The sequence below is a fragment of the Somniosus microcephalus genome, unplaced genomic scaffold (genome assembly GCF_052327205.1).
Source record: "Somniosus microcephalus isolate GS21.2 unplaced genomic scaffold, FLI_Smic_1.0 scaffold110, whole genome shotgun sequence".
Classification (NCBI taxonomy): domain Eukaryota; kingdom Metazoa; phylum Chordata; class Chondrichthyes; order Squaliformes; family Somniosidae; genus Somniosus; species Somniosus microcephalus.
This window is the reverse complement of record NW_028225297.1, coordinates 667,157-688,991: the sequence shown is the minus strand read 5'-3', so window position 1 is coordinate 688,991 and position 21,835 is coordinate 667,157. Positions and strand designations below refer to the sequence as shown.

The following is a 21,835-nucleotide window of genomic DNA, read 5'->3' as shown; positions in this document are numbered from 1 at the left end:
GAATATAAGAGCGGGGAGGTTATGCTTCAACTGTATAAAACACTAGTTAGGCCGCAGCTAGAGTGCCGCGTGCAGTTCTGGTCACCACATTACAAGAAGGATGCGATTGCACTAGAGAAGGTGCAGAGGAGATTTCCGAGGATGTTGCCTGGGCTGGGGAATTTTAGTTATGAGGAAAGATTGGATAGGCTGGGGTTGTTTTCTTTGGAACACAGGAGGCTGAGGCGAGACCTAATTGAGGTGTGTAAAATTATGAGGGGCCGAGATAGAGTGGATAGGAAGGACCTATTTCCCTTAGCAGAAGGGTCAATAATAGATTTCAAGTAATTGGTAGGAGGTTTACAGGGAATTTGAGGAGACATTTTTTCACCCAGTGAATGGTGGGGGTCTGGAATGCACTGCCTGAAAGGGTGGTAGAGGCAGAAACCCTCATCACGTTTAAAAAGTACTTGGATATGCACTTGAACTGCCGTAACCTACAAGGCTACGGACCAAGTGCTGTAAAGTGGGATTTGGGTGGATTGCTCTTTGTCGGCTGGCACGGACAAGATGGGCCGAATGGCCTCCTTCTGTGCTGTAAATTTCTATGACTCTGCCTGATCATGTGACATCTGCCCACACGACTTCTACAAATGTTATTACATTGTAGCCAGGATTGTTTAGTTTCCAATTCCGCCCATTTTGAAGCCAGGTCTCCGTTATGGCTACTATTGCATAACCCCATGTGGCAACTTGCGCCTGCAACTCGTCAATCTTATTTGTAACACTCCTCGCATTAACACACATGCATTTCAACAGCATGCTAGTTGGCTTTCCTTTTTTCCTGAATTTAACTGCTGCTCTTTCTACATTCTTCTTTGTTCTGTTGCTGTTTGTCCCTCCGAGTTTTCTATGCACCTTGTCTCTCCTCTCTGCTGCTGTGTCCTGGTGGCCCTCCGCCAGTGTGTGTATTTTGGCTATCTTATTTTCTTCTTCTGCTTATTTCGGCCCTGTGTCTGGAGCCCCTTGCATTTGTGTAGCAGCAGGAGAATGTGCAGCGAAGAAATGGTCAAAGGAAAGCGAGAGAGAGAGAGAGAGAGAGAGAGAGAGCAGCAAAAAGGATGTTGATTGATTAAGAGCAGTGTGTGCGCGTGTGTGCAAAACGTTGAGCAGCCTGTGGCGGCAGCAAAAGCCTACAGCACCTGGTATTCCCAGGCGGTCTCCCATCCAAGTACTAACCAGGCCTGACTCTGCTTCGCTTCCGAGATCAGACGAGATCAGGCGTATTCAGACTAGTATGGCCGCAGGCATATGCTAGCTGGCTTTCTCTTTACTTAAAGCTGTCGCCCATTTTTTTCTCTTCTACGCATTCATACAAGTATTCAACACTCAATTTACATTTACAAATTTTACTCCTCCCGCAACCCCCCACCCCCCCTCCACCTCTTCTTGCTGCTCTGCCTCCCACACAAACAAACTACAAGCCCAACCCTTCATTGCCTTCTATTCAAATATTACATCAAATAAACATGCTCAAACACCAAGTCTTAAGGGCTGTAGCATCTGTCAAACTGGACAAATACCCAGGCCCGCATCAAATCTATCCCACACTCTTAAGAGAAGTAAGACACCAAATAGCACAGGCTCTCACCATCATTTTACAATCCTCTCTGGCTACAGGTGTGGTGCCCGACCACTGGAGGACTGCTAACGTGCTACCGTTCTTTCAAAAGGGAGAGAGGGATAGACCGCATAATTACAGGACAGTCAGCCTAACCTCGGTGGTGGGAAAATTATTGGAAAAAGTTCTGAGGGACAGGAGAAATCTTCATTTAGAAAGACACGGATTAATCAGGGACAGTCAGCATGGATTTCTTAACGGAAGGTCGTGTCTGACTAACGCAATTCAATTTTTCGAGGAGGTAACAAGGAGGGTCGATGAGGGTAGTGCCTTTGATGTAGTCTATATGGATTTTAGCAAGGCTTTTGATAAGGTCCCGCATGCCAGATTGGTCACGAAAGTAAAAGCCCATGGGATCCAAGGCAAAGTGGCAAGTTGGATCCAAAATTGGCTCAGAGGCAGGAAACAAAGGGTAATGGTCGAAGGGTGTTTTTGTGACCGGAAGGCTGTTTCCAGTGGGGTTCCGCAGGGCTCACAGAATCACAGAAACCCCACAGTGCAGATAGAGGCCATTTCGGCCCATCGAGCCTGCACCGACTCAGTACTGGGCCCTTTGCTTTTTCTGGTATATATCAATGATTTGGATTTGAATGTAGGAAGTATGATTAAGAAGTTTGCAGATGATACAAAAATTGGCCGTGTGGTTAATAATGAAACAGAATGCTGTAGACTGCAGGAAGATATCAATGGACTCGTCTAGTGGGCAGAACAGTGGCAAATGGAATTCAGTTGGAATACACAATAAATGGTAGGACACTGAGAAATGCAGAGGATCAGCGGGACCTTGGAGTGCATGTCCACAGATCCCTGAAGGTAGCAGGACAGGTAGATAAAGTGGTTAAGCAGGCATACGGGATACTTGCCTTTATTAGCCGAGGCGTAGAATATAAGAGCGGGGAGGTTATGCTTCAACTGTATAAAACACTAGTTAGGCCGCAGCTAGAGTGCCGCGTGCAGTTCTGGTCACCACATTACAAGAAGGATGCGATTGCACTAGAGAAGGTGCAGAGGAGATTTCCGAGGATGTTGCCTGGGCTGGGGAATTTTAGTTATGAGGAAAGATTGGATAGGCTGGGGTTGTTTTCTTTGGAACACAGGAGGCTGAGGCGAGACCTAATTGAGGTGTGTAAAATTATGAGGGGCCGAGATAGAGTGGATAGGAAGGACCTATTTCCCTTAGCAGAAGGGTCAATAATAGATTTCAAGTAATTGGTAGGAGGTTTACAGGGAATTTGAGGAGACATTTTTTCACCCAGTGAATGGTGGGGGTCTGGAATGCACTGCCTGAAAGGGTGGTAGAGGCAGAAACCCTCATCACGTTTAAAAAGTACTTGGATATGCACTTGAACTGCCGTAACCAACAAGGCTACGGACCAAGTGCTGTAAAGTGGGATTTGGGTGGATTGCTCTTTGTCGGCTGGCACGGACAAGATGGGCCGAATGGCCTCCTTCTGTGCTGTAAATTTCTATGATTCTGCCTGATCATGTGACATCTGCCCACACGACTTCTACAAATGTTATTACATTGTAGCCAGGATTGTTTAGTTTCCAATTCCGCCCATTTTGAAGCCAGGTCTCCGTTATGGCTACTATTGCATAACCCCATGTGGCAACTTGCGCCTGCAACTCGTCAATCTTATTTGTAACACTCCTCGCATTAACACACATGCATTTCAACAGCATGCTAGTTGGCTTTGCTTTTTTCCTGAATTTAACTGCTGCTCTTTCTACATTCTTCTTTGTTCTGTTGCTGTTTGTCCCTCCGAGTTTTCTATGCACCTTGTCTCTCCTCTCTGCTGCTGTGTCCTGGTGGCCCTCCGCCAGTGTGTATATTTTGGCTATCTTATTTTCTTCTTCTGCTTATTTCGGCCCTGTGTCTGGAGCCCCTTGCATTTGTGTAGCAGCAGGAGAATGTGCAGCGAAGAAATGGTCAAAGGAAAGCGAGAGAGAGAGAGAGAGCAGCAAAAAGGATGTTGATTGATTAAGAGCAGTGTGTGCGCGTGTGTGTGCAAAACGTTGAGCAGCCTGTGGCGGCAGCAAAAGCCTACTGCACCTGGTATTCCCAGGCAGTCTCCCATCCAAGTACTAACCAGGCCTGACTCTGCTTAGCTTCCGAGATCAGACGAGATCGGGCGTATTCAGACTAGTATGGCCGTAGGCATATGCTAGCTGGCTTTCTCTTTACTTAAAGCTGTCGCCCATTTTTTTCTCTTCTACGCATTCATACAAGTATTCAACACTCAATTTACATTTACAAATTTTACTCCTCCCGCAACCCCCCACCCCCCCTCCACCTCTTCTTGCTGCTCTGCCTCCCACACAAACAAACTACAAGCCCAACCCTTCATTGCCTTCTATTCAAATATTACATCAAATAAACATGCTCAAACACCAAGTCTTAAGGGCTGTAGCATCTTTCAAACTGGACAAATACCCAGGCCCGCATCAAATCTATCCCACACTCTTAAGAGAAGTAAGACACCAAATAGCACAGGCTCTCACCATCATTTTACAATCCTCTCTGGCTACAGGTGTGGTGCCCGACCACTGGAGGACTGCTAACGTGCTACCGTTCTTTCAAAAGGGAGAGAGGGATAGACCGCATAATTACAGGCCAGTCAGCCTAACCTCGGTGGTGGGAAAATTATTGGAAAAAGTTCTGAGGGACAGGAGAAATCTTCATTTAGAAAGACACGGATTAATCAGGGACAGTCAGCATGGATTTCTTAACGGAAGGTCGTGTCTGACTAACGCAATTCAATTTTTCGAGGAGGTAACAAGGAGGGTCGATGAGGGTAGTGCCTTTGATGTAGTCTATATGGATTTTAGCAAGACTTTTGATAAGGTCCCGCATGCCAGATTGGTCACGAAAGTAAAAGCCCATGGGATCCAAGGCAAAGTGGCAAGTTGGATCCAAAATTGGCTCAGAGGCAGGAAACAAAGGGTAATGGTCGAAGGGTGTTTTTGTGACCGGAAGGCTGTTTCCAGTGGGGTTCCGCAGGGCTCACAGAATCACAGAAACCCCACAGTGCAGATAGAGGCCATTTCGGCCCATCGAGCCTGCACCGACTCAGTACTGGGCCCTTTGCTTTTTCTGGTATATATCAATGATTTGGATTTGAATGTAGGAAGTATGATTAAGAAGTTTGCAGATGATACAAAAATTGGCCGTGTGGTTAATAATGAAACAGAATGCTGTAGACTGCAGGAAGATATCAATGGACTCGTCTAGTGGGCAGAACAGTGGCAAATGGAATTCAGTTGGAATACACAATAAATGGTAGGACACTGAGAAATGCAGAGGATCAGCGGGACCTTGGAGTGCATGTCCACAGATCCCTGAAGGTAGCAGGACAGGTAGATAAAGTGGTTAAGCAGGCATACGGGATACTTGCCTTTATTAGCCGAGGCGTAGAATATAAGAGCGGGGAGGTTATGCTTCAACTGTATAAAACACTAGTTAGGCCGCAGCTAGAGTGCCGCGTGCAGTTCTGGTCACCACATTACAAGAAGGATGCGATTGCACTAGAGAAGGTGCAGAGGAGATTTCCGAGGATGTTGCCTGGGCTGGGGAATTTTAGTTATGAGGAAAGATTGGATAGGCTGGGGTTGTTTTCTTTGGAACACAGGAGGCTGAGGCGAGACCTAATTGAGGTGTGTAAAATTATGAGGGGCCGAGATAGAGTGGATAGGAAGGACCTATTTCCCTTAGCAGAAGGGTCAATAATAGATTTCAAGTAATTGGTAGGAGGTTTACAGGGAATTTGAGGAGACATTTTTTCACCCAGTGAATGGTGGGGGTCTGGAATGCACTGCCTGAAAGGGTGGTAGAGGCAGAAACCCTCATCACGTTTAAAAAGTACTTGGATATGCACTTGAACTGCCGTAACCTACAAGGCTACGGACCAAGTGCTGTAAAGTGGGATTTGGGTGGATTGCTCTTTGTCGGCTGGCACGGACAAGATGGGCCGAATGGCCTCCTTCTGTGCTGTAAATTTCTATGATTCTGCCTGATCATGTGACATCTGCCCACACGACTTCTACAAATGTTATTACATTGTAGCCAGGATTGTTTAGTTTCCAATTCCGCCCATTTTGAAGCCAGGTCTCCGTTATGGCTACTATTGCATAACCCCATGTGGCAACTTGCGCCTGCAACTCGTCAATCTTATTTGTAACGCTCCTCGCATTAACACACATGCATTTCAACAGCATGCTAGTTGGCTTTGCTTTTTTCCTGAATTTAACTGCTGCTCTTTCTACATTCTTCTTTGTTCTGTTGCTGTTTGTCCCTCCGAGTTTTCTATGCACCTTGTCTCTCCTCTCTGCTGCTGTGTCCTGGTGGCCCTCCGCCAGTGTGTGTATTTTGGCTATCTTATTTTCTTCTTCTGCTTATTTCGGCCCTGTGTCTGGAGCCCCTTGCATTTGTGTAGCAGCAGGAGAATGTGCAGCGAAGAAATGGTCAAAGGAAAGCGAGAGAGAGAGAGAGAGAGAGAGCAGCAAAAAGGATGTTGATTGATTAAGAGCAGTGTGTGCGCGTGTGTGTGCAAAACGTTGAGCAGCCTGTGGCGGCAGCAAAAGCCTACTGCACCCGGTATTCCCAGGCAGTCTCCCATCCAAGTACTAACCAGGCCTGACTCTGCTTAGCTTCCGAGATCAGACGAGATCGGGCGTATTCAGACTAGTATGGCCGTAGGCATATGCTAGCTGGCTTTCTCTTTACTTAAAGCTGTCGCCCATTTTTTTCTCTTCTACGCATTCATACAAGTATTCAACACTCAATTTACATTTACAAATTTTACTCCTCCCGCAACCCCCCACCCCCCCTCCACCTCTTCTTGCTGCTCTGCCTCCCACACAAACAAACTACAAGCCCAACCCTTCATTGCCTTCTATTCAAATATTACATCAAATAAACATGCTCAAACACCAAGTCTTAAGGGCTGTAGCATCTTTCAAACTGGACAAATACCCAGGCCCGCATCAAATCTATCCCACACTCTTAAGGGAAGTAAGACACCAAATAGCACAGGCTCTCACCATCATTTTACAATCCTCTCTGGCTACAGGTGTGGTGCCCGACCACTGGAGGACTGCTAACGTGCTACCGTTCTTTCAAAAGGGAGAGAGGGATAGACCGCATAATTACAGGCCAGTCAGCCTAACCTCGGTGGTGGGAAAATTATTGGAAAAGGTTCTGAGGGACAGGAGAAATCTTCATTTAGAAAGACACGGATTAATCAGGGACAGTCAGCATGGATTTCTTAACGGAAGGTCGTGTCTGACTAACGCAATTCAATTTTTCGAGGAGGTAACAAGGAGGGTCGATGAGGGTAGTGCCTTTGATGTAGTCTATATGGATTTTAGCAAGGCTTTTGATAAGGTCCCGCATGCCAGATTGGTCACGAAAGTAAAAGCCCATGGGATCCAAGGCAAAGTGGCAAGTTGGATCCAAAATTGGCTCAGAGGCAGGAAACAAAGGGTAATGGTCGAAGGGTGTTTTTGTGACCGGAAGGCTGTTTCCAGTGGGGTTCCGCAGGGCTCACAGAATCACAGAAACCCCACAGTGCAGATAGAGGCCATTTCGGCCCATCGAGCCTGCACCGACTCAGTACTGGGCCCTTTGCTTTTTCTGGTATATATCAATGATTTGGATTTGAATGTAGGAAGTATGATTAAGAAGTTTGCAGATGATACAAAAATTGGCCGTGTGGTTAATAATGAAACAGAATGCTGTAGACTGCAGGAAGATATCAATGGACTCGTCTAGTGGGCAGAACAGTGGCAAATGGAATTCAGTTGGAATACACAATAAATGGTAGGACACTGAGAAATGCAGAGGATCAGCGGGACCTTGGAGTGCATGTCCACAGATCCCTGAAGGTAGCAGGACAGGTAGATAAAGTGGTTAAGCAGGCATACGGGATACTTGCCTTTATTAGCCGAGGCGTAGAATATAAGAGCGGGGAGGTTATGCTTCAACTGTATAAAACACTAGTTAGGCCGCAGCTAGAGTGCCGCGTGCAGTTCTGGTCACCACATTACAAGAAGGATGCGATTGCACTAGAGAAGGTGCAGAGGAGATTTCCGAGGATGTTGCCTGGGCTGGGGAATTTTAGTTATGAGGAAAGATTGGATAGGCTGGGGTTGTTTTCTTTGGAACACAGGAGGCTGAGGCGAGACCTAATTGAGGTGTGTAAAATTATGAGGGGCCGAGATAGAGTGGATAGGAAGGACCTATTTCCCTTAGCAGAAGGGTCAATAATAGATTTCAAGTAATTGGTAGGAGGTTTACAGGGAATTTGAGGAGACATTTTTTCACCCAGTGAATGGTGGGGGTCTGGAATGCACTGCCTGAAAGGGTGGTAGAGGCAGAAACCCTCATCACGTTTAAAAAGTACTTGGATATGCACTTGAACTGCCGTAACCTACAAGGCTACGGACCAAGTGCTGTAAAGTGGGATTTGGGTGGATTGCTCTTTGTCGGCTGGCACGGACAAGATGGGCCGAATGGCCTCCTTCTGTGCTGTAAATTTCTATGATTCTGCCTGATCATGTGACATCTGCCCACACGACTTCTACAAATGTTATTACATTGTAGCCAGGATTGTTTAGTTTCCAATTCCGCCCATTTTGAAGCCAGGTCTCCGTTATGGCTACTATTGCATAACCCCATGTGGCAACTTGCGCCTGCAACTCGTCAATCTTATTTGTAACACTCCTCGCATTAACACACATGCATTTCAACAGCATGCTAGTTGGCTTTGCTTTTTTCCTGAATTTAACTGCTGCTCTTTCTACATTCTTCTTTGTTCTGTTGCTGTTTGTCCCTCCGAGTTTTCTATGCACCTTGTCTCTCCTCTCTGCTGCTGTGTCCTGGTGGCCCTCCGCCAGTGTGTGTATTTTGGCTATCTTATTTTCTTCTTCTGCTTATTTCGGCCCTGTGTCTGGAGCCCCTTGCATTTGTGTAGCAGCAGGAGAATGTGCAGCGAAGAAATGGTCAAAGGAAAGCGAGAGAGAGAGAGAGAGAGAGAGAGAGAGCAGCAAAAAGGATGTTGATTGATTAAGAGCAGTGTGTGCGCGTGTGTGTGCAAAACGTTGAGCAGCCTGTGGCGGCAGCAAAAGCCTACTGCACCCGGTATTCCCAGGCAGTCTCCCATCCAAGTACTAACCAGGCCTGACTCTGCTTAGCTTCCGAGATCAGACGAGATTGGGCGTATTCAGACTAGTATGGCCGTAGGCATATGCTAGCTGGCTTTCTCTTTACTTAAAGCTGTCGCCCATTTTTTTCTCTTCTACGCATTCATACAAGTATTCAACACTCAATTTACATTTACAAATTTTACTCCTCCCGCAACCCCCCACCCCCCCTCCACCTCTTCTTGCTGCTCTGCCTCCCACACAAACAAACTACAAGCCCAACCCTTCATTGCCTTCTATTCAAATATTACATCAAATAAACATGCTCAAACACCAAGTCTTAAGGGCTGTAGCATCTTTCAAACTGGACAAATACCCAGGCCCGCATCAAATCTATCCCACACTCTTAAGAGAAGTAAGACACCAAATAGCACAGGCTCTCACCATCATTTTACAATCCTCTCTGGCTACAGGTGTGGTGCCGGACCACTGGAGGACTGCTAACGTGCTACCGTTCTTTCAAAAGGGAGAGAGGGATAGACCGCATAATTACAGGCCAGTCAGCCTAACCTCGGTGGTGGGAAAATTATTGGAAAAAGTTCTGAGGGACAGGAGAAATCTTCATTTAGAAAGACACGGATTAATCAGGGACAGTCAGCATGGATTTCTTAACGGAAGGTCGTGTCTGACTAACGCAATTCAATTTTTCGAGGAGGTAACAAGGAGGGTCGATGAGGGTAGTGCCTTTGATGTAGTCTATATGGATTTTAGCAAGGCTTTTGATAAGGTCCCGCATGCCAGATTGGTCACGAAAGTAAAAGCCCATGGGATCCAAGGCAAAGTGGCAAGTTGGATCCAAAATTGGCTCAGAGGCAGGAAACAAAGGGTAATGGTCGAAGGGTGTTTTTGTGACCGGAAGGCTGTTTCCAGTGGGGTTCCGCAGGGCTCACAGAATCACAGAAACCCCACAGTGCAGATAGAGGCCATTTCGGCCCATCGAGCCTGCACCGACTCAGTACTGGGCCCTTTGCTTTTTCTGGTATATATCAATGATTTGGATTTGAATGTAGGAAGTATGATTAAGAAGTTTGCAGATGATACAAAAATTGGCCGTGTGGTTAATAATGAAACAGAATGCTGTAGACTGCAGGAAGATATCAATGGACTCGTCTAGTGGGCAGAACAGTGGCAAATGGAATTCAGTTGGAATACACAATAAATGGTAGGACACTGAGAAATGCAGAGGATCAGCGGGACCTTGGAGTGCATGTCCACAGATCCCTGAAGGTAGCAGGACAGGTAGATAAAGTGGTTAAGCAGGCATACGGGATACTTGCCTTTATTAGCCGAGGCGTAGAATATAAGAGCGGGGAGGTTATGCTTCAACTGTATAAAACACTAGTTAGGCCGCAGCTAGAGTGCCGCGTGCAGTTCTGGTCACCACATTACAAGAAGGATGCGATTGCACTAGAGAAGGTGCAGAGGAGATTTCCGAGGATGTTGCCTGGGCTGGGGAATTTTAGTTATGAGGAAAGATTGGATAGGCTGGGGTTGTTTTCTTTGGAACACAGGAGGCTGAGGCGAGACCTAATTGAGGTGTGTAAAATTATGAGGGGCCGAGATAGAGTGGATAGGAAGGACCTATTTCCCTTAGCAGAAGGGTCAATAATAGATTTCAAGTAATTGGTAGGAGGTTTACAGGGAATTTGAGGAGACATTTTTTCACCCAGTGAATGGTGGGGGTCTGGAATGCACTGCCTGAAAGGGTGGTAGAGGCAGAAACCCTCATCACGTTTAAAAAGTACTTGGATATGCACTTGAACTGCCGTAACCTACAAGGCTACGGACCAAGTGCTGTAAAGTGGGATTTGGGTGGATTGCTCTTTGTCGGCTGGCACGGACAAGATGGGCCGAATGGCCTCCTTCTGTGCTGTAAATTTCTATGATTCTGCCTGATCATGTGACATCTGCCCACACGACTTCTACAAATGTTATTACATTGTAGCCAGGATTGTTTAGTTTCCAATTCCGCCCATTTTGAAGCCAGGTCTCCGTTATGGCTACTATTGCATAACCCCATGTGGCAACTTGCGCCTGCAACTCGTCAATCTTATTTGTAACACTCCTCGCATTAACACACATGCATTTCAACAGCATGCTAGTTGGCTTTGCTTTTTTCCTGAATTTAACTGCTGCTCTTTCTACATTCTTCTTTGTTCTGTTGCTGTTTGTCCCTCCGAGTTTTCTATGCACCTTGTCTCTCCTCTCTGCTGCTGTGTCCTGGTGGCCCTCCGCCAGTGTGTGTATTTTGGCTATCTTATTTTCTTCTTCTGCTTATTTCGGCCCTGTGTCTGGAGCCCCTTGCATTTGTGTAGCAGCAGGAGAATGTGCAGCGAAGAAATGGTCAAAGGAAAGCGAGAGAGAGAGAGAGAGAGAGCAGCAAAAAGGATGTTGATTGATTAAGAGCAGTGTGTGCGCGTGTGTGTGCAAAACGTTGAGCAGCCTGTGGCGGCAGCAAAAGCCTACTGCACCCGGTATTCCCAGGCAGTCTCCCATCCAAGTACTAACCAGGCCTGACTCTGCTTAGCTTCCGAGATCAGACGAGATCGGGCGCATTCAGACTAGTATGGCCGTAGGCATATGCTAGCTGGCTTTCTCTTTACTTAAAGCTGTCGCCCATTTTTTTCTCTTCTACGCATTCATACAAGTATTCAACACTCAATTTACATTTACAAATTTTACTCCTCCCGCAACCCCCCACCCCCCCTCCACCTCTTCTTGCTGCTCTGCCTCCCACACAAACAAACTACAAGCCCAACCCTTCATTGCCTTCTATTCAAATATTACATCAAATAAACATGCTCAAACACCAAGTCTTAAGGGCTGTAGCATCTTTCAAACTGGACAAATACCCAGGCCCGCATCAAATCTATCCCACACTCTTAAGAGAAGTAAGACACCAAATAGCACAGGCTCTCACCATCATTTTACAATCCTCTCTGGCTACAGGTGTGGTGCCCGACCACTGGAGGACTGCTAACGTGCTACCGTTCTTTCAAAAGGGAGAGAGGGATAGACCGCATAATTACAGGCCAGTCAGCCTAACCTCGGTGGTGGGAAAATTATTGGAAAAAGTTCTGAGGGACAGGAGAAATCTTCATTTAGAAAGACACGGATTAATCAGGGACAGTCAGCATGGATTTCTTAACGGAAGGTCGTGTCTGACTAACGCAATTCAATTTTTCGAGGAGGTAACAAGGAGGGTCGATGAGGGTAGTGCCTTTGATGTAGTCTATATGGATTTTAGCAAGGCTTTTGATAAGGTCCCGCATGCCAGATTGGTCACGAAAGTAAAAGCCCATGGGATCCAAGGCAAAGTGGCAAGTTGGATCCAAAATTGGCTCAGAGGCAGGAAACAAAGGGTAATGGTCGAAGGGTGTTTTTGTGACCGGAAGGCTGTCACAGAAACCCCACAGTGCAGATAGAGGCCATTTCGGCCCATCGAGCCTGCACCGACTCAGTACTGGGCCCTTTGCTTTTTCTGGTATATATCAATGATTTGGATTTGAATGTAGGAAGTATGATTAAGAAGTTTGCAGATGATACAAAAATTGGCCGTGTGGTTAATAATGAAACAGAATGCTGTAGACTGCAGGAAGATATCAATGGACTCGTCTAGTGGGCAGAACAGTGGCAAATGGAATTCAGTTGGAATACACAATAAATGGTAGGACACTGAGAAATGCAGAGGATCAGCGGGACCTTGGAGTGCATGTCCACAGATCCCTGAAGGTAGCAGGACAGGTAGATAAAGTGGTTAAGCAGGCATACGGGATACTTGCCTTTATTAGCCGAGGCGTAGAATATAAGAGCGGGGAGGTTATGCTTCAACTGTATAAAACACTAGTTAGGCCGCAGCTAGAGTGCCGCGTGCAGTTCTGGTCACCACATTACAAGAAGGATGCGATTGCACTAGAGAAGGTGCAGAGGAGATTTCCGAGGATGTTGCCTGGGCTGGGGAATTTTAGTTATGAGGAAAGATTGGATAGGCTGGGGTTGTTTTCTTTGGAACACAGGAGGCTGAGGCGAGACCTAATTGAGGTGTGTAAAATTATGAGGGGCCGAGATAGAGTGGATAGGAAGGACCTATTTCCCTTAGCAGAAGGGTCAATAATAGATTTCAAGTAATTGGTAGGAGGTTTACAGGGAATTTGAGGAGACATTTTTTCACCCAGTGAATGGTGGGGGTCTGGAATGCACTGCCTGAAAGGGTGGTAGAGGCAGAAACCCTCATCACGTTTAAAAAGTACTTGGATATGCACTTGAACTGCCGTAACCTACAAGGCTACGGACCAAGTGCTGTAAAGTGGGATTTGGGTGGATTGCTCTTTGTCGGCTGGCACGGACAAGATGGGCCGAATGGCCTCCTTCTGTGCTGTAAATTTCTATGATTCTGCCTGATCATGTGACATCTGCCCACACGACTTCTACAAATGTTATTACATTGTAGCCAGGATTGTTTAGTTTCCAATTCCGCCCATTTTGAAGCCAGGTCTCCGTTATAGCTACTATTGCATAACCCCATGTGGCAACTTGCGCCTGCAACTCGTCAATCTTATTTGTAACGCTCCTCGCATTAACACACATGCATTTCAACAGCATGCTAGTTGGCTTTGCTTTTTTCCTGAATTTAACTGCTGCTCTTTCTACATTCTTCTTTGTTCTGTTGCTGTTTGTCCCTCCGAGTTTTCTATGCACCTTGTCTCTCCTCTCTGCTGCTGTGTCCTGGTGGCCCTCCGCCAGTGTGTGTATTTTGGCTATCTTATTTTCTTCTTCTGCTTATTTCGGCCCTGTGTCTGGAGCCCCTTGCATTTGTGTAGCAGCAGGAGAATGTGCAGCGAAGAAATGGTCAAAGGAAAGCGAGAGAGAGAGACAGAGAGAGAGAGAGAGAGAGAGAGAGAGCAGCAAAAAGGATGTTGATTGATTAAGAGCAGTGTGTGCGCGTGTGTGTGCAAAACGTTGAGCAGCCTGTGGCGGCAGCAAAAGCCTACTGCACCCGGTATTCCCAGGCAGTCTCCCATCCAAGTACTAACCAGGCCTGACTCTGCTTAGCTTCCGAGATCAGACGAGATCGGGCGCATTCAGACTAGTATGGCCGTAGGCATATGCTAGCTGGCTTTCTCTTTACTTAAAGCTGTCGCCCATTTTTTTCTCTTCTACGCATTCATACAAGTATTCAACACTCAATTTACATTTACAAATTTTACTCCTCCCGCAACCCCCCACCCCCCCTCCACCTCTTCTTGCTGCTCTGCCTCCCACACAAACAAACTACAAGCCCAACCCTTCATTGCCTTCTATTCAAATATTACATCAAATAAACATGCTCAAACACCAAGTCTTAAGGGCTGTAGTATCTTTCAAACTGGACAAATACCCAGGCCCGCATCAAATCTATCCCACACTCTTAAGAGAAGTAAGACACCAAATAGCACAGGCTCTCACCATCATTTTACAATCCTCTCTGGCTACAGGTGTGGTGCCCGACCACTGGAGGACTGCTAACGTGCTACCGTTCTTTCAAAAGGGAGAGAGGGATAGACCGCATAATTACAGGCCAGTCAGCCTAACCTCGGTGGTGGGAAAATTATTGGAAAAAGTTCTGAGGGACAGGAGAAATCTTCATTTAGAAAGACACGGATTAATCAGGGACAGTCAGCATGGATTTCTTAACGGAAGGTCGTGTCTGACTAACGCAATTCAATTTTTCGAGGAGGTAACAAGGAGGGTCGATGAGGGTAGTGCCTTTGATGTAGTCTATATGGATTTTAGCAAGGCTTTTGATAAGGTCCCGCATGCCAGATTGGTCACGAAAGTAAAAGCCCATGGGATCCAAGGCAAAGTGGCAAGTTGGATCCAAAATTGGCTCAGAGGCAGGAAACAAAGGGTAATGGTCGAAGGGTGTTTTTGTGACCGGAAGGCTGTTTCCAGTGGGGTTCCGCAGGGCTCACAGAATCACAGAAACCCCACAGTGCAGATAGAGGCCATTTCGGCCCATCGAGCCTGCACCGACTCAGTACTGGGCCCTTTGCTTTTTCTGGTATATATCAATGATTTGGATTTGAATGTAGGAAGTATGATTAAGAAGTTTGCAGATGATACAAAAATTGGCCGTGTGGTTAATAATGAAACAGAATGCTGTAGACTGCAGGAAGATATCAATGGACTCGTCTAGTGGGCAGAACAGTGGCAAATGGAATTCAGTTGGAATACACAATAAATGGTAGGACACTGAGAAATGCAGAGGATCAGCGGGACCTTGGAGTGCATGTCCACAGATCCCTGAAGGTAGCAGGACAGGTAGATAAAGTGGTTAAGCAGGCATACGGGATACTTGCCTTTATTAGCCGAGGCGTAGAATATAAGAGCGGGGAGGTTATGCTTCAACTGTATAAAACACTAGTTAGGCCGCAGCTAGAGTGCCGCGTGCAGTTCTGGTCACCACATTACAAGAAGGATGCGATTGCACTAGAGAAGGTGCAGAGGAGATTTCCGAGGATGTTGCCTGGGCTGGGGAATTTTAGTTATGAGGAAAGATTGGATAGGCTGGGGTTGTTTTCTTTGGAACACAGGAGGCTGAGGCGAGACCTAATTGAGATGTGTAAAATTATGAGGGGCCGAGATAGAGTGGATAGGAAGGACCTATTTCCCTTAGCAGAAGGGTCAATAAAAGATTTCAAGTAATTGGTAGGAGGTTTACAGGGAATTTGAGGAGACATTTTTTCACCCAGTGAATGGTGGGGGTCTGGAATGCACTGCCTGAAAGGGTGGTAGAGGCAGAAACCCTCATCACGTTTAAAAAGTACTTGGATATGCACTTGAACTGCCGTAACCTACAAGGCTACGGACCAAGTGCTGTAAAGTGGGATTTGGGTGGATTGCTCTTTGTCGGCTGGCACGGACAAGATGGGCCGAATGGCCTCCTTCTGTGCTGTAAATTTCTATGATTCTGCCTGATCATGTGACATCTGCCCACACGACTTCTACAAATGTTATTACATTGTAGCCAGGATTGTTTAGTTTCCAATTCCGCCCATTTTGAAGCCAGGTCTCCGTTATAGCTACTATTGCATAACCCCATGTGGCAACTTGCGCCTGCAACTCGTCAATCTTATTTGTAACGCTCCTCGCATTAACACACATGCATTTCAACAGCATGCTAGTTGGCTTTGCTTTTTTCCTGAATTTAACTGCTGCTCTTTCTACATTCTTCTTTGTTCTGTTGCTGTTTGTCCCTCCGAGTTTTCTATGCACCTTGTCTCTCCTCTCTGCTGCTGTGTCCTGGTGGCCCTCCGCCAGTGTGTGTATTTTGGCTATCTTATTTTCTTCTTCTGCTTATTTCGGCCCTGTGTCTGGAGCCCCTTGCATTTGTGTAGCAGCAGGAGAATGTGCAGCGAAGAAATGGTCAAAGGAAAGCGAGAGAGAGAGACAGAGAGAGAGAGAGAGAGAGAGAGAGAGCAGCAAAAAGGATGTTGATTGATTAAGAGCAGTGTGTGCGCGTGTGTGTGCAAAACGTTGAGCAGCCTGTGGCGGCAGCAAAAGCCTACTGCACCCGGTATTCCCAGGCAGTCTCCCATCCAAGTACTAACCAGGCCTGACTCTGCTTAGCTTCCGAGATCAGACGAGATCGGGCGCATTCAGACTAGTATGGCCGTAGGCATATGCTAGCTGGCTTTCTCTTTACTTAAAGCTGTCGCCCATTTTTTTCTCTTCTACGCATTCATACAAGTATTCAACACTCAATTTACATTTACAAATTTTACTCCTCCCGCAACCCCCCACCCCCCCTCCACCTCTTCTTGCTGCTCTGCCTCCCACACAAACAAACTACAAGCCCAACCCTTCATTGCCTTCTATTCAAATATTACATCAAATAAACATGCTCAAACACCAAGTCTTAAGGGCTGTAGTATCTTTCAAACTGGACAAATACCCAGGCCCGCATCAAATCTATCCCACACTCTTAAGAGAAGTAAGACACCAAATAGCACAGGCTCTCACCATCATTTTACAATCCTCTCTGGCTACAGGTGTGGTGCCCGACCACTGGAGGACTGCTAACGTGCTACCGTTCTTTCAAAAGGGAGAGAGGGATAGACCGCATAATTACAGGCCAGTCAGCCTAACCTCGGTGGTGGGAAAATTATTGGAAAAAGTTCTGAGGGACAGGAGAAATCTTCATTTAGAAAGACACGGATTAATCAGGGACAGTCAGCATGGATTTCTTAACGGAAGGTCGTGTCTGACTAACGCAATTCAATTTTTCGAGGAGGTAACAAGGAGGGTCGATGAGGGTAGTGCCTTTGATGTAGTCTATATGGATTTTAGCAAGGCTTTTGATAAGGTCCCGCATGCCAGATTGGTCACGAAAGTAAAAGCCCATGGGATCCAAGGCAAAGTGGCAAGTTGGATCCAAAATTGGCTCAGAGGCAGGAAACAAAGGGTAATGGTCGAAGGGTGTTTTTGTGACCGGAAGGCTGTTTCCAGTGGGGTTCCGCAGGGCTCACAGAATCACAGAAACCCCACAGTGCAGATAGAGGCCATTTCGGCCCATCGAGCCTGCACCGACTCAGTACTGGGCCCTTTGCTTTTTCTGGTATATATCAATGATTTGGATTTGAATGTAGGAAGTATGATTAAGAAGTTTGCAGATGATACAAAAATTGGCCGTGTGGTTAATAATGAAACAGAATGCTGTAGACTGCAGGAAGATATCAATGGACTCGTCTAGTGGGCAGAACAGTGGCAAATGGAATTCAGTTGGAATACACAATAAATGGTAGGACACTGAGAAATGCAGAGGATCAGCGGGACCTTGGAGTGCATGTCCACAGATCCCTGAAGGTAGCAGGACAGGTAGATAAAGTGGTTAAGCAGGCATACGGGATACTTGCCTTTATTAGCCGAGGCGTAGAATATAAGAGCGGGGAGGTTATGCTTCAACTGTATAAAACACTAGTTAGGCCGCAGCTAGAGTGCCGCGTGCAGTTCTGGTCACCACATTACAAGAAGGATGCGATTGCACTAGAGAAGGTGCAGAGGAGATTTCCGAGGATGTTGCCTGGGCTGGGGAATTTTAGTTATGAGGAAAGATTGGATAGGCTGGGGTTGTTTTCTTTGGAACACAGGAGGCTGAGGCGAGACCTAATTGAGATGTGTAAAATTATGAGGGGCCGAGATAGAGTGGATAGGAAGGACCTATTTCCCTTAGCAGAAGGGTCAATAAAAGATTTCAAGTAATTGGTAGGAGGTTTACAGGGAATTTGAGGAGACATTTTTTCACCCAGTGAATGGTGGGGGTCTGGAATGCACTGCCTGAAAGGGTGGTAGAGGCAGAAACCCTCATCACGTTTAAAAAGTACTTGGATATGCACTTGAACTGCCGTAACCTACAAGGCTACGGACCAAGTGCTGTAAAGTGGGATTTGGGTGGATTGCTCTTTGTCGGCTGGCACGGACAAGATGGGCCGAATGGCCTCCTTCTGTGCTGTAAATTTCTATGATTCTGCCTGATCATGTGACATCTGCCCACACGACTTCTACAAATGTTATTACATTGTAGCCAGGATTGTTTAGTTTCCAATTCCGCCCATTTTGAAGCCAGGTCTCCGTTATAGCTACTATTGCATAACCCCATGTGGCAACTTGCGCCTGCAACTCGTCAATCTTATTTGTAACGCTCCTCGCATTAACACACATGCATTTCAACAGCATGCTAGTTGGCTTTGCTTTTTTCCTGAATTTAACTGCTGCTCTTTCGACATTCTTCTTTGTTCTGTTGCTGTTTGTCCCTCCGAGTTTTCTATGCACCTTGTCTCTCCTCTCTGCTGCTGTGTCCTGGTGGCCCTCCGCCAGTGTGTGTATTTTGGCTATCTTATTTTCTTCTTCTGCTTATTTCGGCCCTGTGTCTGGAGCCCCTTGCATTTGTGTAGCAGCAGGAGAATGTGCAGCGAAGAAATGGTCAAAGGAAAGCAAGAGAGAGAGAGAGAGAGAGCAGCAAAAAGGATGTTGATTGATTAAGAGCAGTGTGTGCGCGTGTGTGTGCAAAACGTTGAGCAGCCTGTGGCGGCAGCAAAAGCCTACTGCACCTGGTATTCCCAGGCAGTCTCCCATCCAAGTACTAACCAGGCCTGACTCTGCTTAGCTTCCGAGATCAGACGAGATCGGGCGCATTCAGACTAGTATGGCCGTAGGCATATGCTAGCTGGCTTTCTCTTTACTTAAAGCTGTCGCCCATTTTTTTCTCTTCTACGCATTCATACAAGTATTCAACACTCAATTTACATTTACAAATTTTACTCCTCCCGCAACCCCCCACCCCCCCTCCACCTCTTCTTGCTGCTCTGCCTCCCACACAAACAAACTACAAGCCCAACCCTTCATTGCCTTCTATTCAAATATTACATCAAATAAACATGCTCAAACACCAAGTCTTAAGGGCTGTAGCATCTTTCAAACTGGACAAATACCCAGGCCCGCATCAAATCTATCCCACACTCTTAAGAGATGTAAGACACCAAATAGCACAGGCTCTCACCATCATTTTACAATCCTCTCTGGCTACAGGTGTGGTGCCCGACCACTGGAGGACTGCTAACGTGCTACCATTCTTTCAAAAGGGAGAGAGGGATAGACCGCATAATTACAGGCCAGTCAGCCTAACCTCGGTGGTGGGAAAATTATTGGAAAAAGTTCTGAGGGACAGGAGAAATCTTCATTTAGAAAGACACGGATTAATCAGGGACAGTCAGCATGGATTTCTTAACGGAAGGTCGTGTCTGACTAACGCAATTCAATTTTTCGAGGAGGTAACAAGGAGGGTCGATGAGGGTAGTGCCTTTGATGTAGTCTATATGGATTTTAGCAAGGCTTTTGATAAGGTCCCGCATGCCAGATTGGTCACGAAAGTAAAAGCCCATGGGATCCAAGGCAAAGTGGCAAGTTGGATCCAAAATTGGCTCAGAGGCAGGAAACAAAGGGTAATGGTCGAAGGGTGTTTTTGTGACCGGAAGGCTGTTTCCAGTGGGGTTCCGCAGGGCTCACAGAATCACAGAAACCCCACAGTGCAGATAGAGGCCATTTCGGCCCATCGAGCCTGCACCGACTCAGTACTGGGCCCTTTGCTTTTTCTGGTATATATCAATGATTTGGATTTGAATGTAGGAAGTATGATTAAGAAGTTTGCAGATGATACAAAAATTGGCCGTGTGGTTAATAATGAAACAGAATGCTGTAGACTGCAGGAAGATATCAATGGACTCGTCTAGTGGGCAGAACAGTGGCAAATGGAATTCAGTTGGAATACACAATAAATGGTAGGACACTGAGAAATGCAGAGGATCAGCGGGACCTTGGAGTGCATGTCCACAGATCCCTGAAGGTAGCAGGACAGGTAGATAAAGTGGTTAAGCAGGCATACGGGATACTTGCCTTTATTAGCCGAGGCGTAGAATATAAGAGCGGGGAGGTTATGCTTCAACTGTATAAAACACTAGTTAGGCCGCAGCTAGAGTGCCGCGTGCAGTTCTGGTCACCACATTACAAGAAGGATGCGATTGCACTAGAGAAGGTGCAGAGGAGATTTCCGAGGATGTTGCCTGGGCTGGGGAATTTTAGCTATGAGGAAAGATTGGATAGGCTGGGGTTGTTTTCTTTGGAATACAGGAGGCTGAGGCGAGACCTAATTGAGGTGTGTAAAATTATGAGGGGCCGAGATAGAGTGGATAGGAAGGACCTATTTCCCTTAGCAGAAGGGTCAATAATAGATTTCAAGTAATTGGTAGGAGGTTTACAGGGAATTTGAGGAGACATTTTTTCACCCAGTGAATGGTGGGGGTCTGGAATGCACTGCCTGAAAGGGTGGTAGAGGCAGAAACCCTCATCACGTTTAAAAAGTACTTGGATATGCACTTGAACTGCCGTAACCTACAAGGCTACGGACCAAGTGCTGTAAAGTGGGATTTGGGTGGATTGCTCTTTGTCGGCTGGCACGGACAAGATGGGCCGAATGGCCTCCTTCTGTGCTGTAAATTTCTATGATTCTGCCTGATCATGTGACATCTGCCCACACGACTTCTACAAATGTTATTACATTGTAGCCAGGATTGTTTAGTTTCCAATTCCGCCCATTTTGAAGCCAGGTCTCCGTTATGGCTACTATTGCATAACCCCATGTGGCAACTTGCGCCTGCAACTCGTCAATCTTATTTGTAACACTCCTCGCATTAACACACATGCATTTCAACAGCATGCTAGTTGGCTTTGCTTTTTTCCTGAATTTAACTGCTGCTCTTTCTACATTCTTCTTTGTTCTGTTGCTGTTTGTCCCTCCGAGTTTTCTATGCACCTTGTCTCTCCTCTCTGCTGCTGTGTCCTGGTGGCCCTCCGCCAGTGTGTGTATTTTGGCTATCTTATTTTCTTCTTCTGCTTATTTCGGCCCTGTGTCTGGAGCCCCTTGCATTTGTGTAGCAGCAGGAGAATGTGCAGCGAAGAAATGGTCAAAGGAAAGCGAGAGAGAGAGAGAGAGAGAGAGCAGCAAAAAGGATGTTGATTGATTAAGAGCAGTGTGTGCGCGTGTGTGTGCAAAACGTTGAGCAGCCTGTGGCGGCAGCAAAAGCCTACTGCACCCGGTATTCCCAGGCAGTCTCCCATCCAAGTACTAACCAGGCCTGACTCTGCTTAGTTTCCGAGATCAGACGAGATCGGGCGCATTCAGACTAGTATGGCCGTAGGCATATGCTAGCTGGCTTTCTCTTTACTTAAAGCTGTCGCCCATTTTTTTCTCTTCTACGCATTCATACAAGTATTCAACACTCAATTTACATTTACAAATTTTACTCCTCCCGCAACCCCCCACCCCCCCTCCACCTCTTCTTGCTGCTCTGCCTCCCACACAAACAAACTACAAGCCCAACCCTTCATTGCCTTCTATTCAAATATTACATCAAATAAACATGCTCAAACACCAAGTCTTAA

The 21,835-nt window shown here is 46.5% G+C and overlaps 7 non-coding genes and 2 pseudogenes across 7 annotated transcripts; all 9 read right to left on the bottom strand.

Moving 5' to 3' along the window:
* Nucleotides 1-1,169: 1,169 nt before the first annotated feature.
* LOC147083025 (5S ribosomal RNA) lies at nucleotides 1,170-1,288 on the bottom strand. The gene has a single exon (XR_015075994.1). It is a non-coding gene; the product is annotated as a 5S ribosomal RNA (ribosomal RNA).
* Nucleotides 1,289-3,701: 2,413 nt separating this feature from the next.
* LOC147083024 (5S ribosomal RNA) lies at nucleotides 3,702-3,820 on the bottom strand. Its single transcript, XR_015076114.1, has one exon. It is a non-coding gene; the product is annotated as a 5S ribosomal RNA (ribosomal RNA).
* A 2,419-nt stretch (nucleotides 3,821-6,239) lies between these two features.
* LOC147083023 (5S ribosomal RNA) lies at nucleotides 6,240-6,358 on the bottom strand. Its single transcript, XR_015076193.1, has one exon. It is a non-coding gene; the product is annotated as a 5S ribosomal RNA (ribosomal RNA).
* Nucleotides 6,359-8,783: 2,425 nt separating this feature from the next.
* LOC147083022 (5S ribosomal RNA) lies at nucleotides 8,784-8,902 on the bottom strand (annotated as a pseudogene).
* A 2,417-nt stretch (nucleotides 8,903-11,319) lies between these two features.
* Nucleotides 11,320-11,438, bottom strand: LOC147083021 (5S ribosomal RNA). The gene has a single exon (XR_015076146.1). It is a non-coding gene; the product is annotated as a 5S ribosomal RNA (ribosomal RNA).
* A 2,406-nt stretch (nucleotides 11,439-13,844) lies between these two features.
* On the bottom strand, nucleotides 13,845-13,963 carry LOC147083020 (5S ribosomal RNA). The gene has a single exon (XR_015076145.1). It is a non-coding gene; the product is annotated as a 5S ribosomal RNA (ribosomal RNA).
* Nucleotides 13,964-16,400: 2,437 nt separating this feature from the next.
* Nucleotides 16,401-16,519, bottom strand: LOC147083019 (5S ribosomal RNA). The gene has a single exon (XR_015076144.1). It is a non-coding gene; the product is annotated as a 5S ribosomal RNA (ribosomal RNA).
* Nucleotides 16,520-18,936: 2,417 nt separating this feature from the next.
* LOC147083018 (5S ribosomal RNA) lies at nucleotides 18,937-19,055 on the bottom strand. The gene has a single exon (XR_015076073.1). It is a non-coding gene; the product is annotated as a 5S ribosomal RNA (ribosomal RNA).
* A 2,419-nt stretch (nucleotides 19,056-21,474) lies between these two features.
* On the bottom strand, nucleotides 21,475-21,593 carry LOC147083017 (5S ribosomal RNA; annotated as a pseudogene).
* Nucleotides 21,594-21,835: the final 242 nt, after the last annotated feature.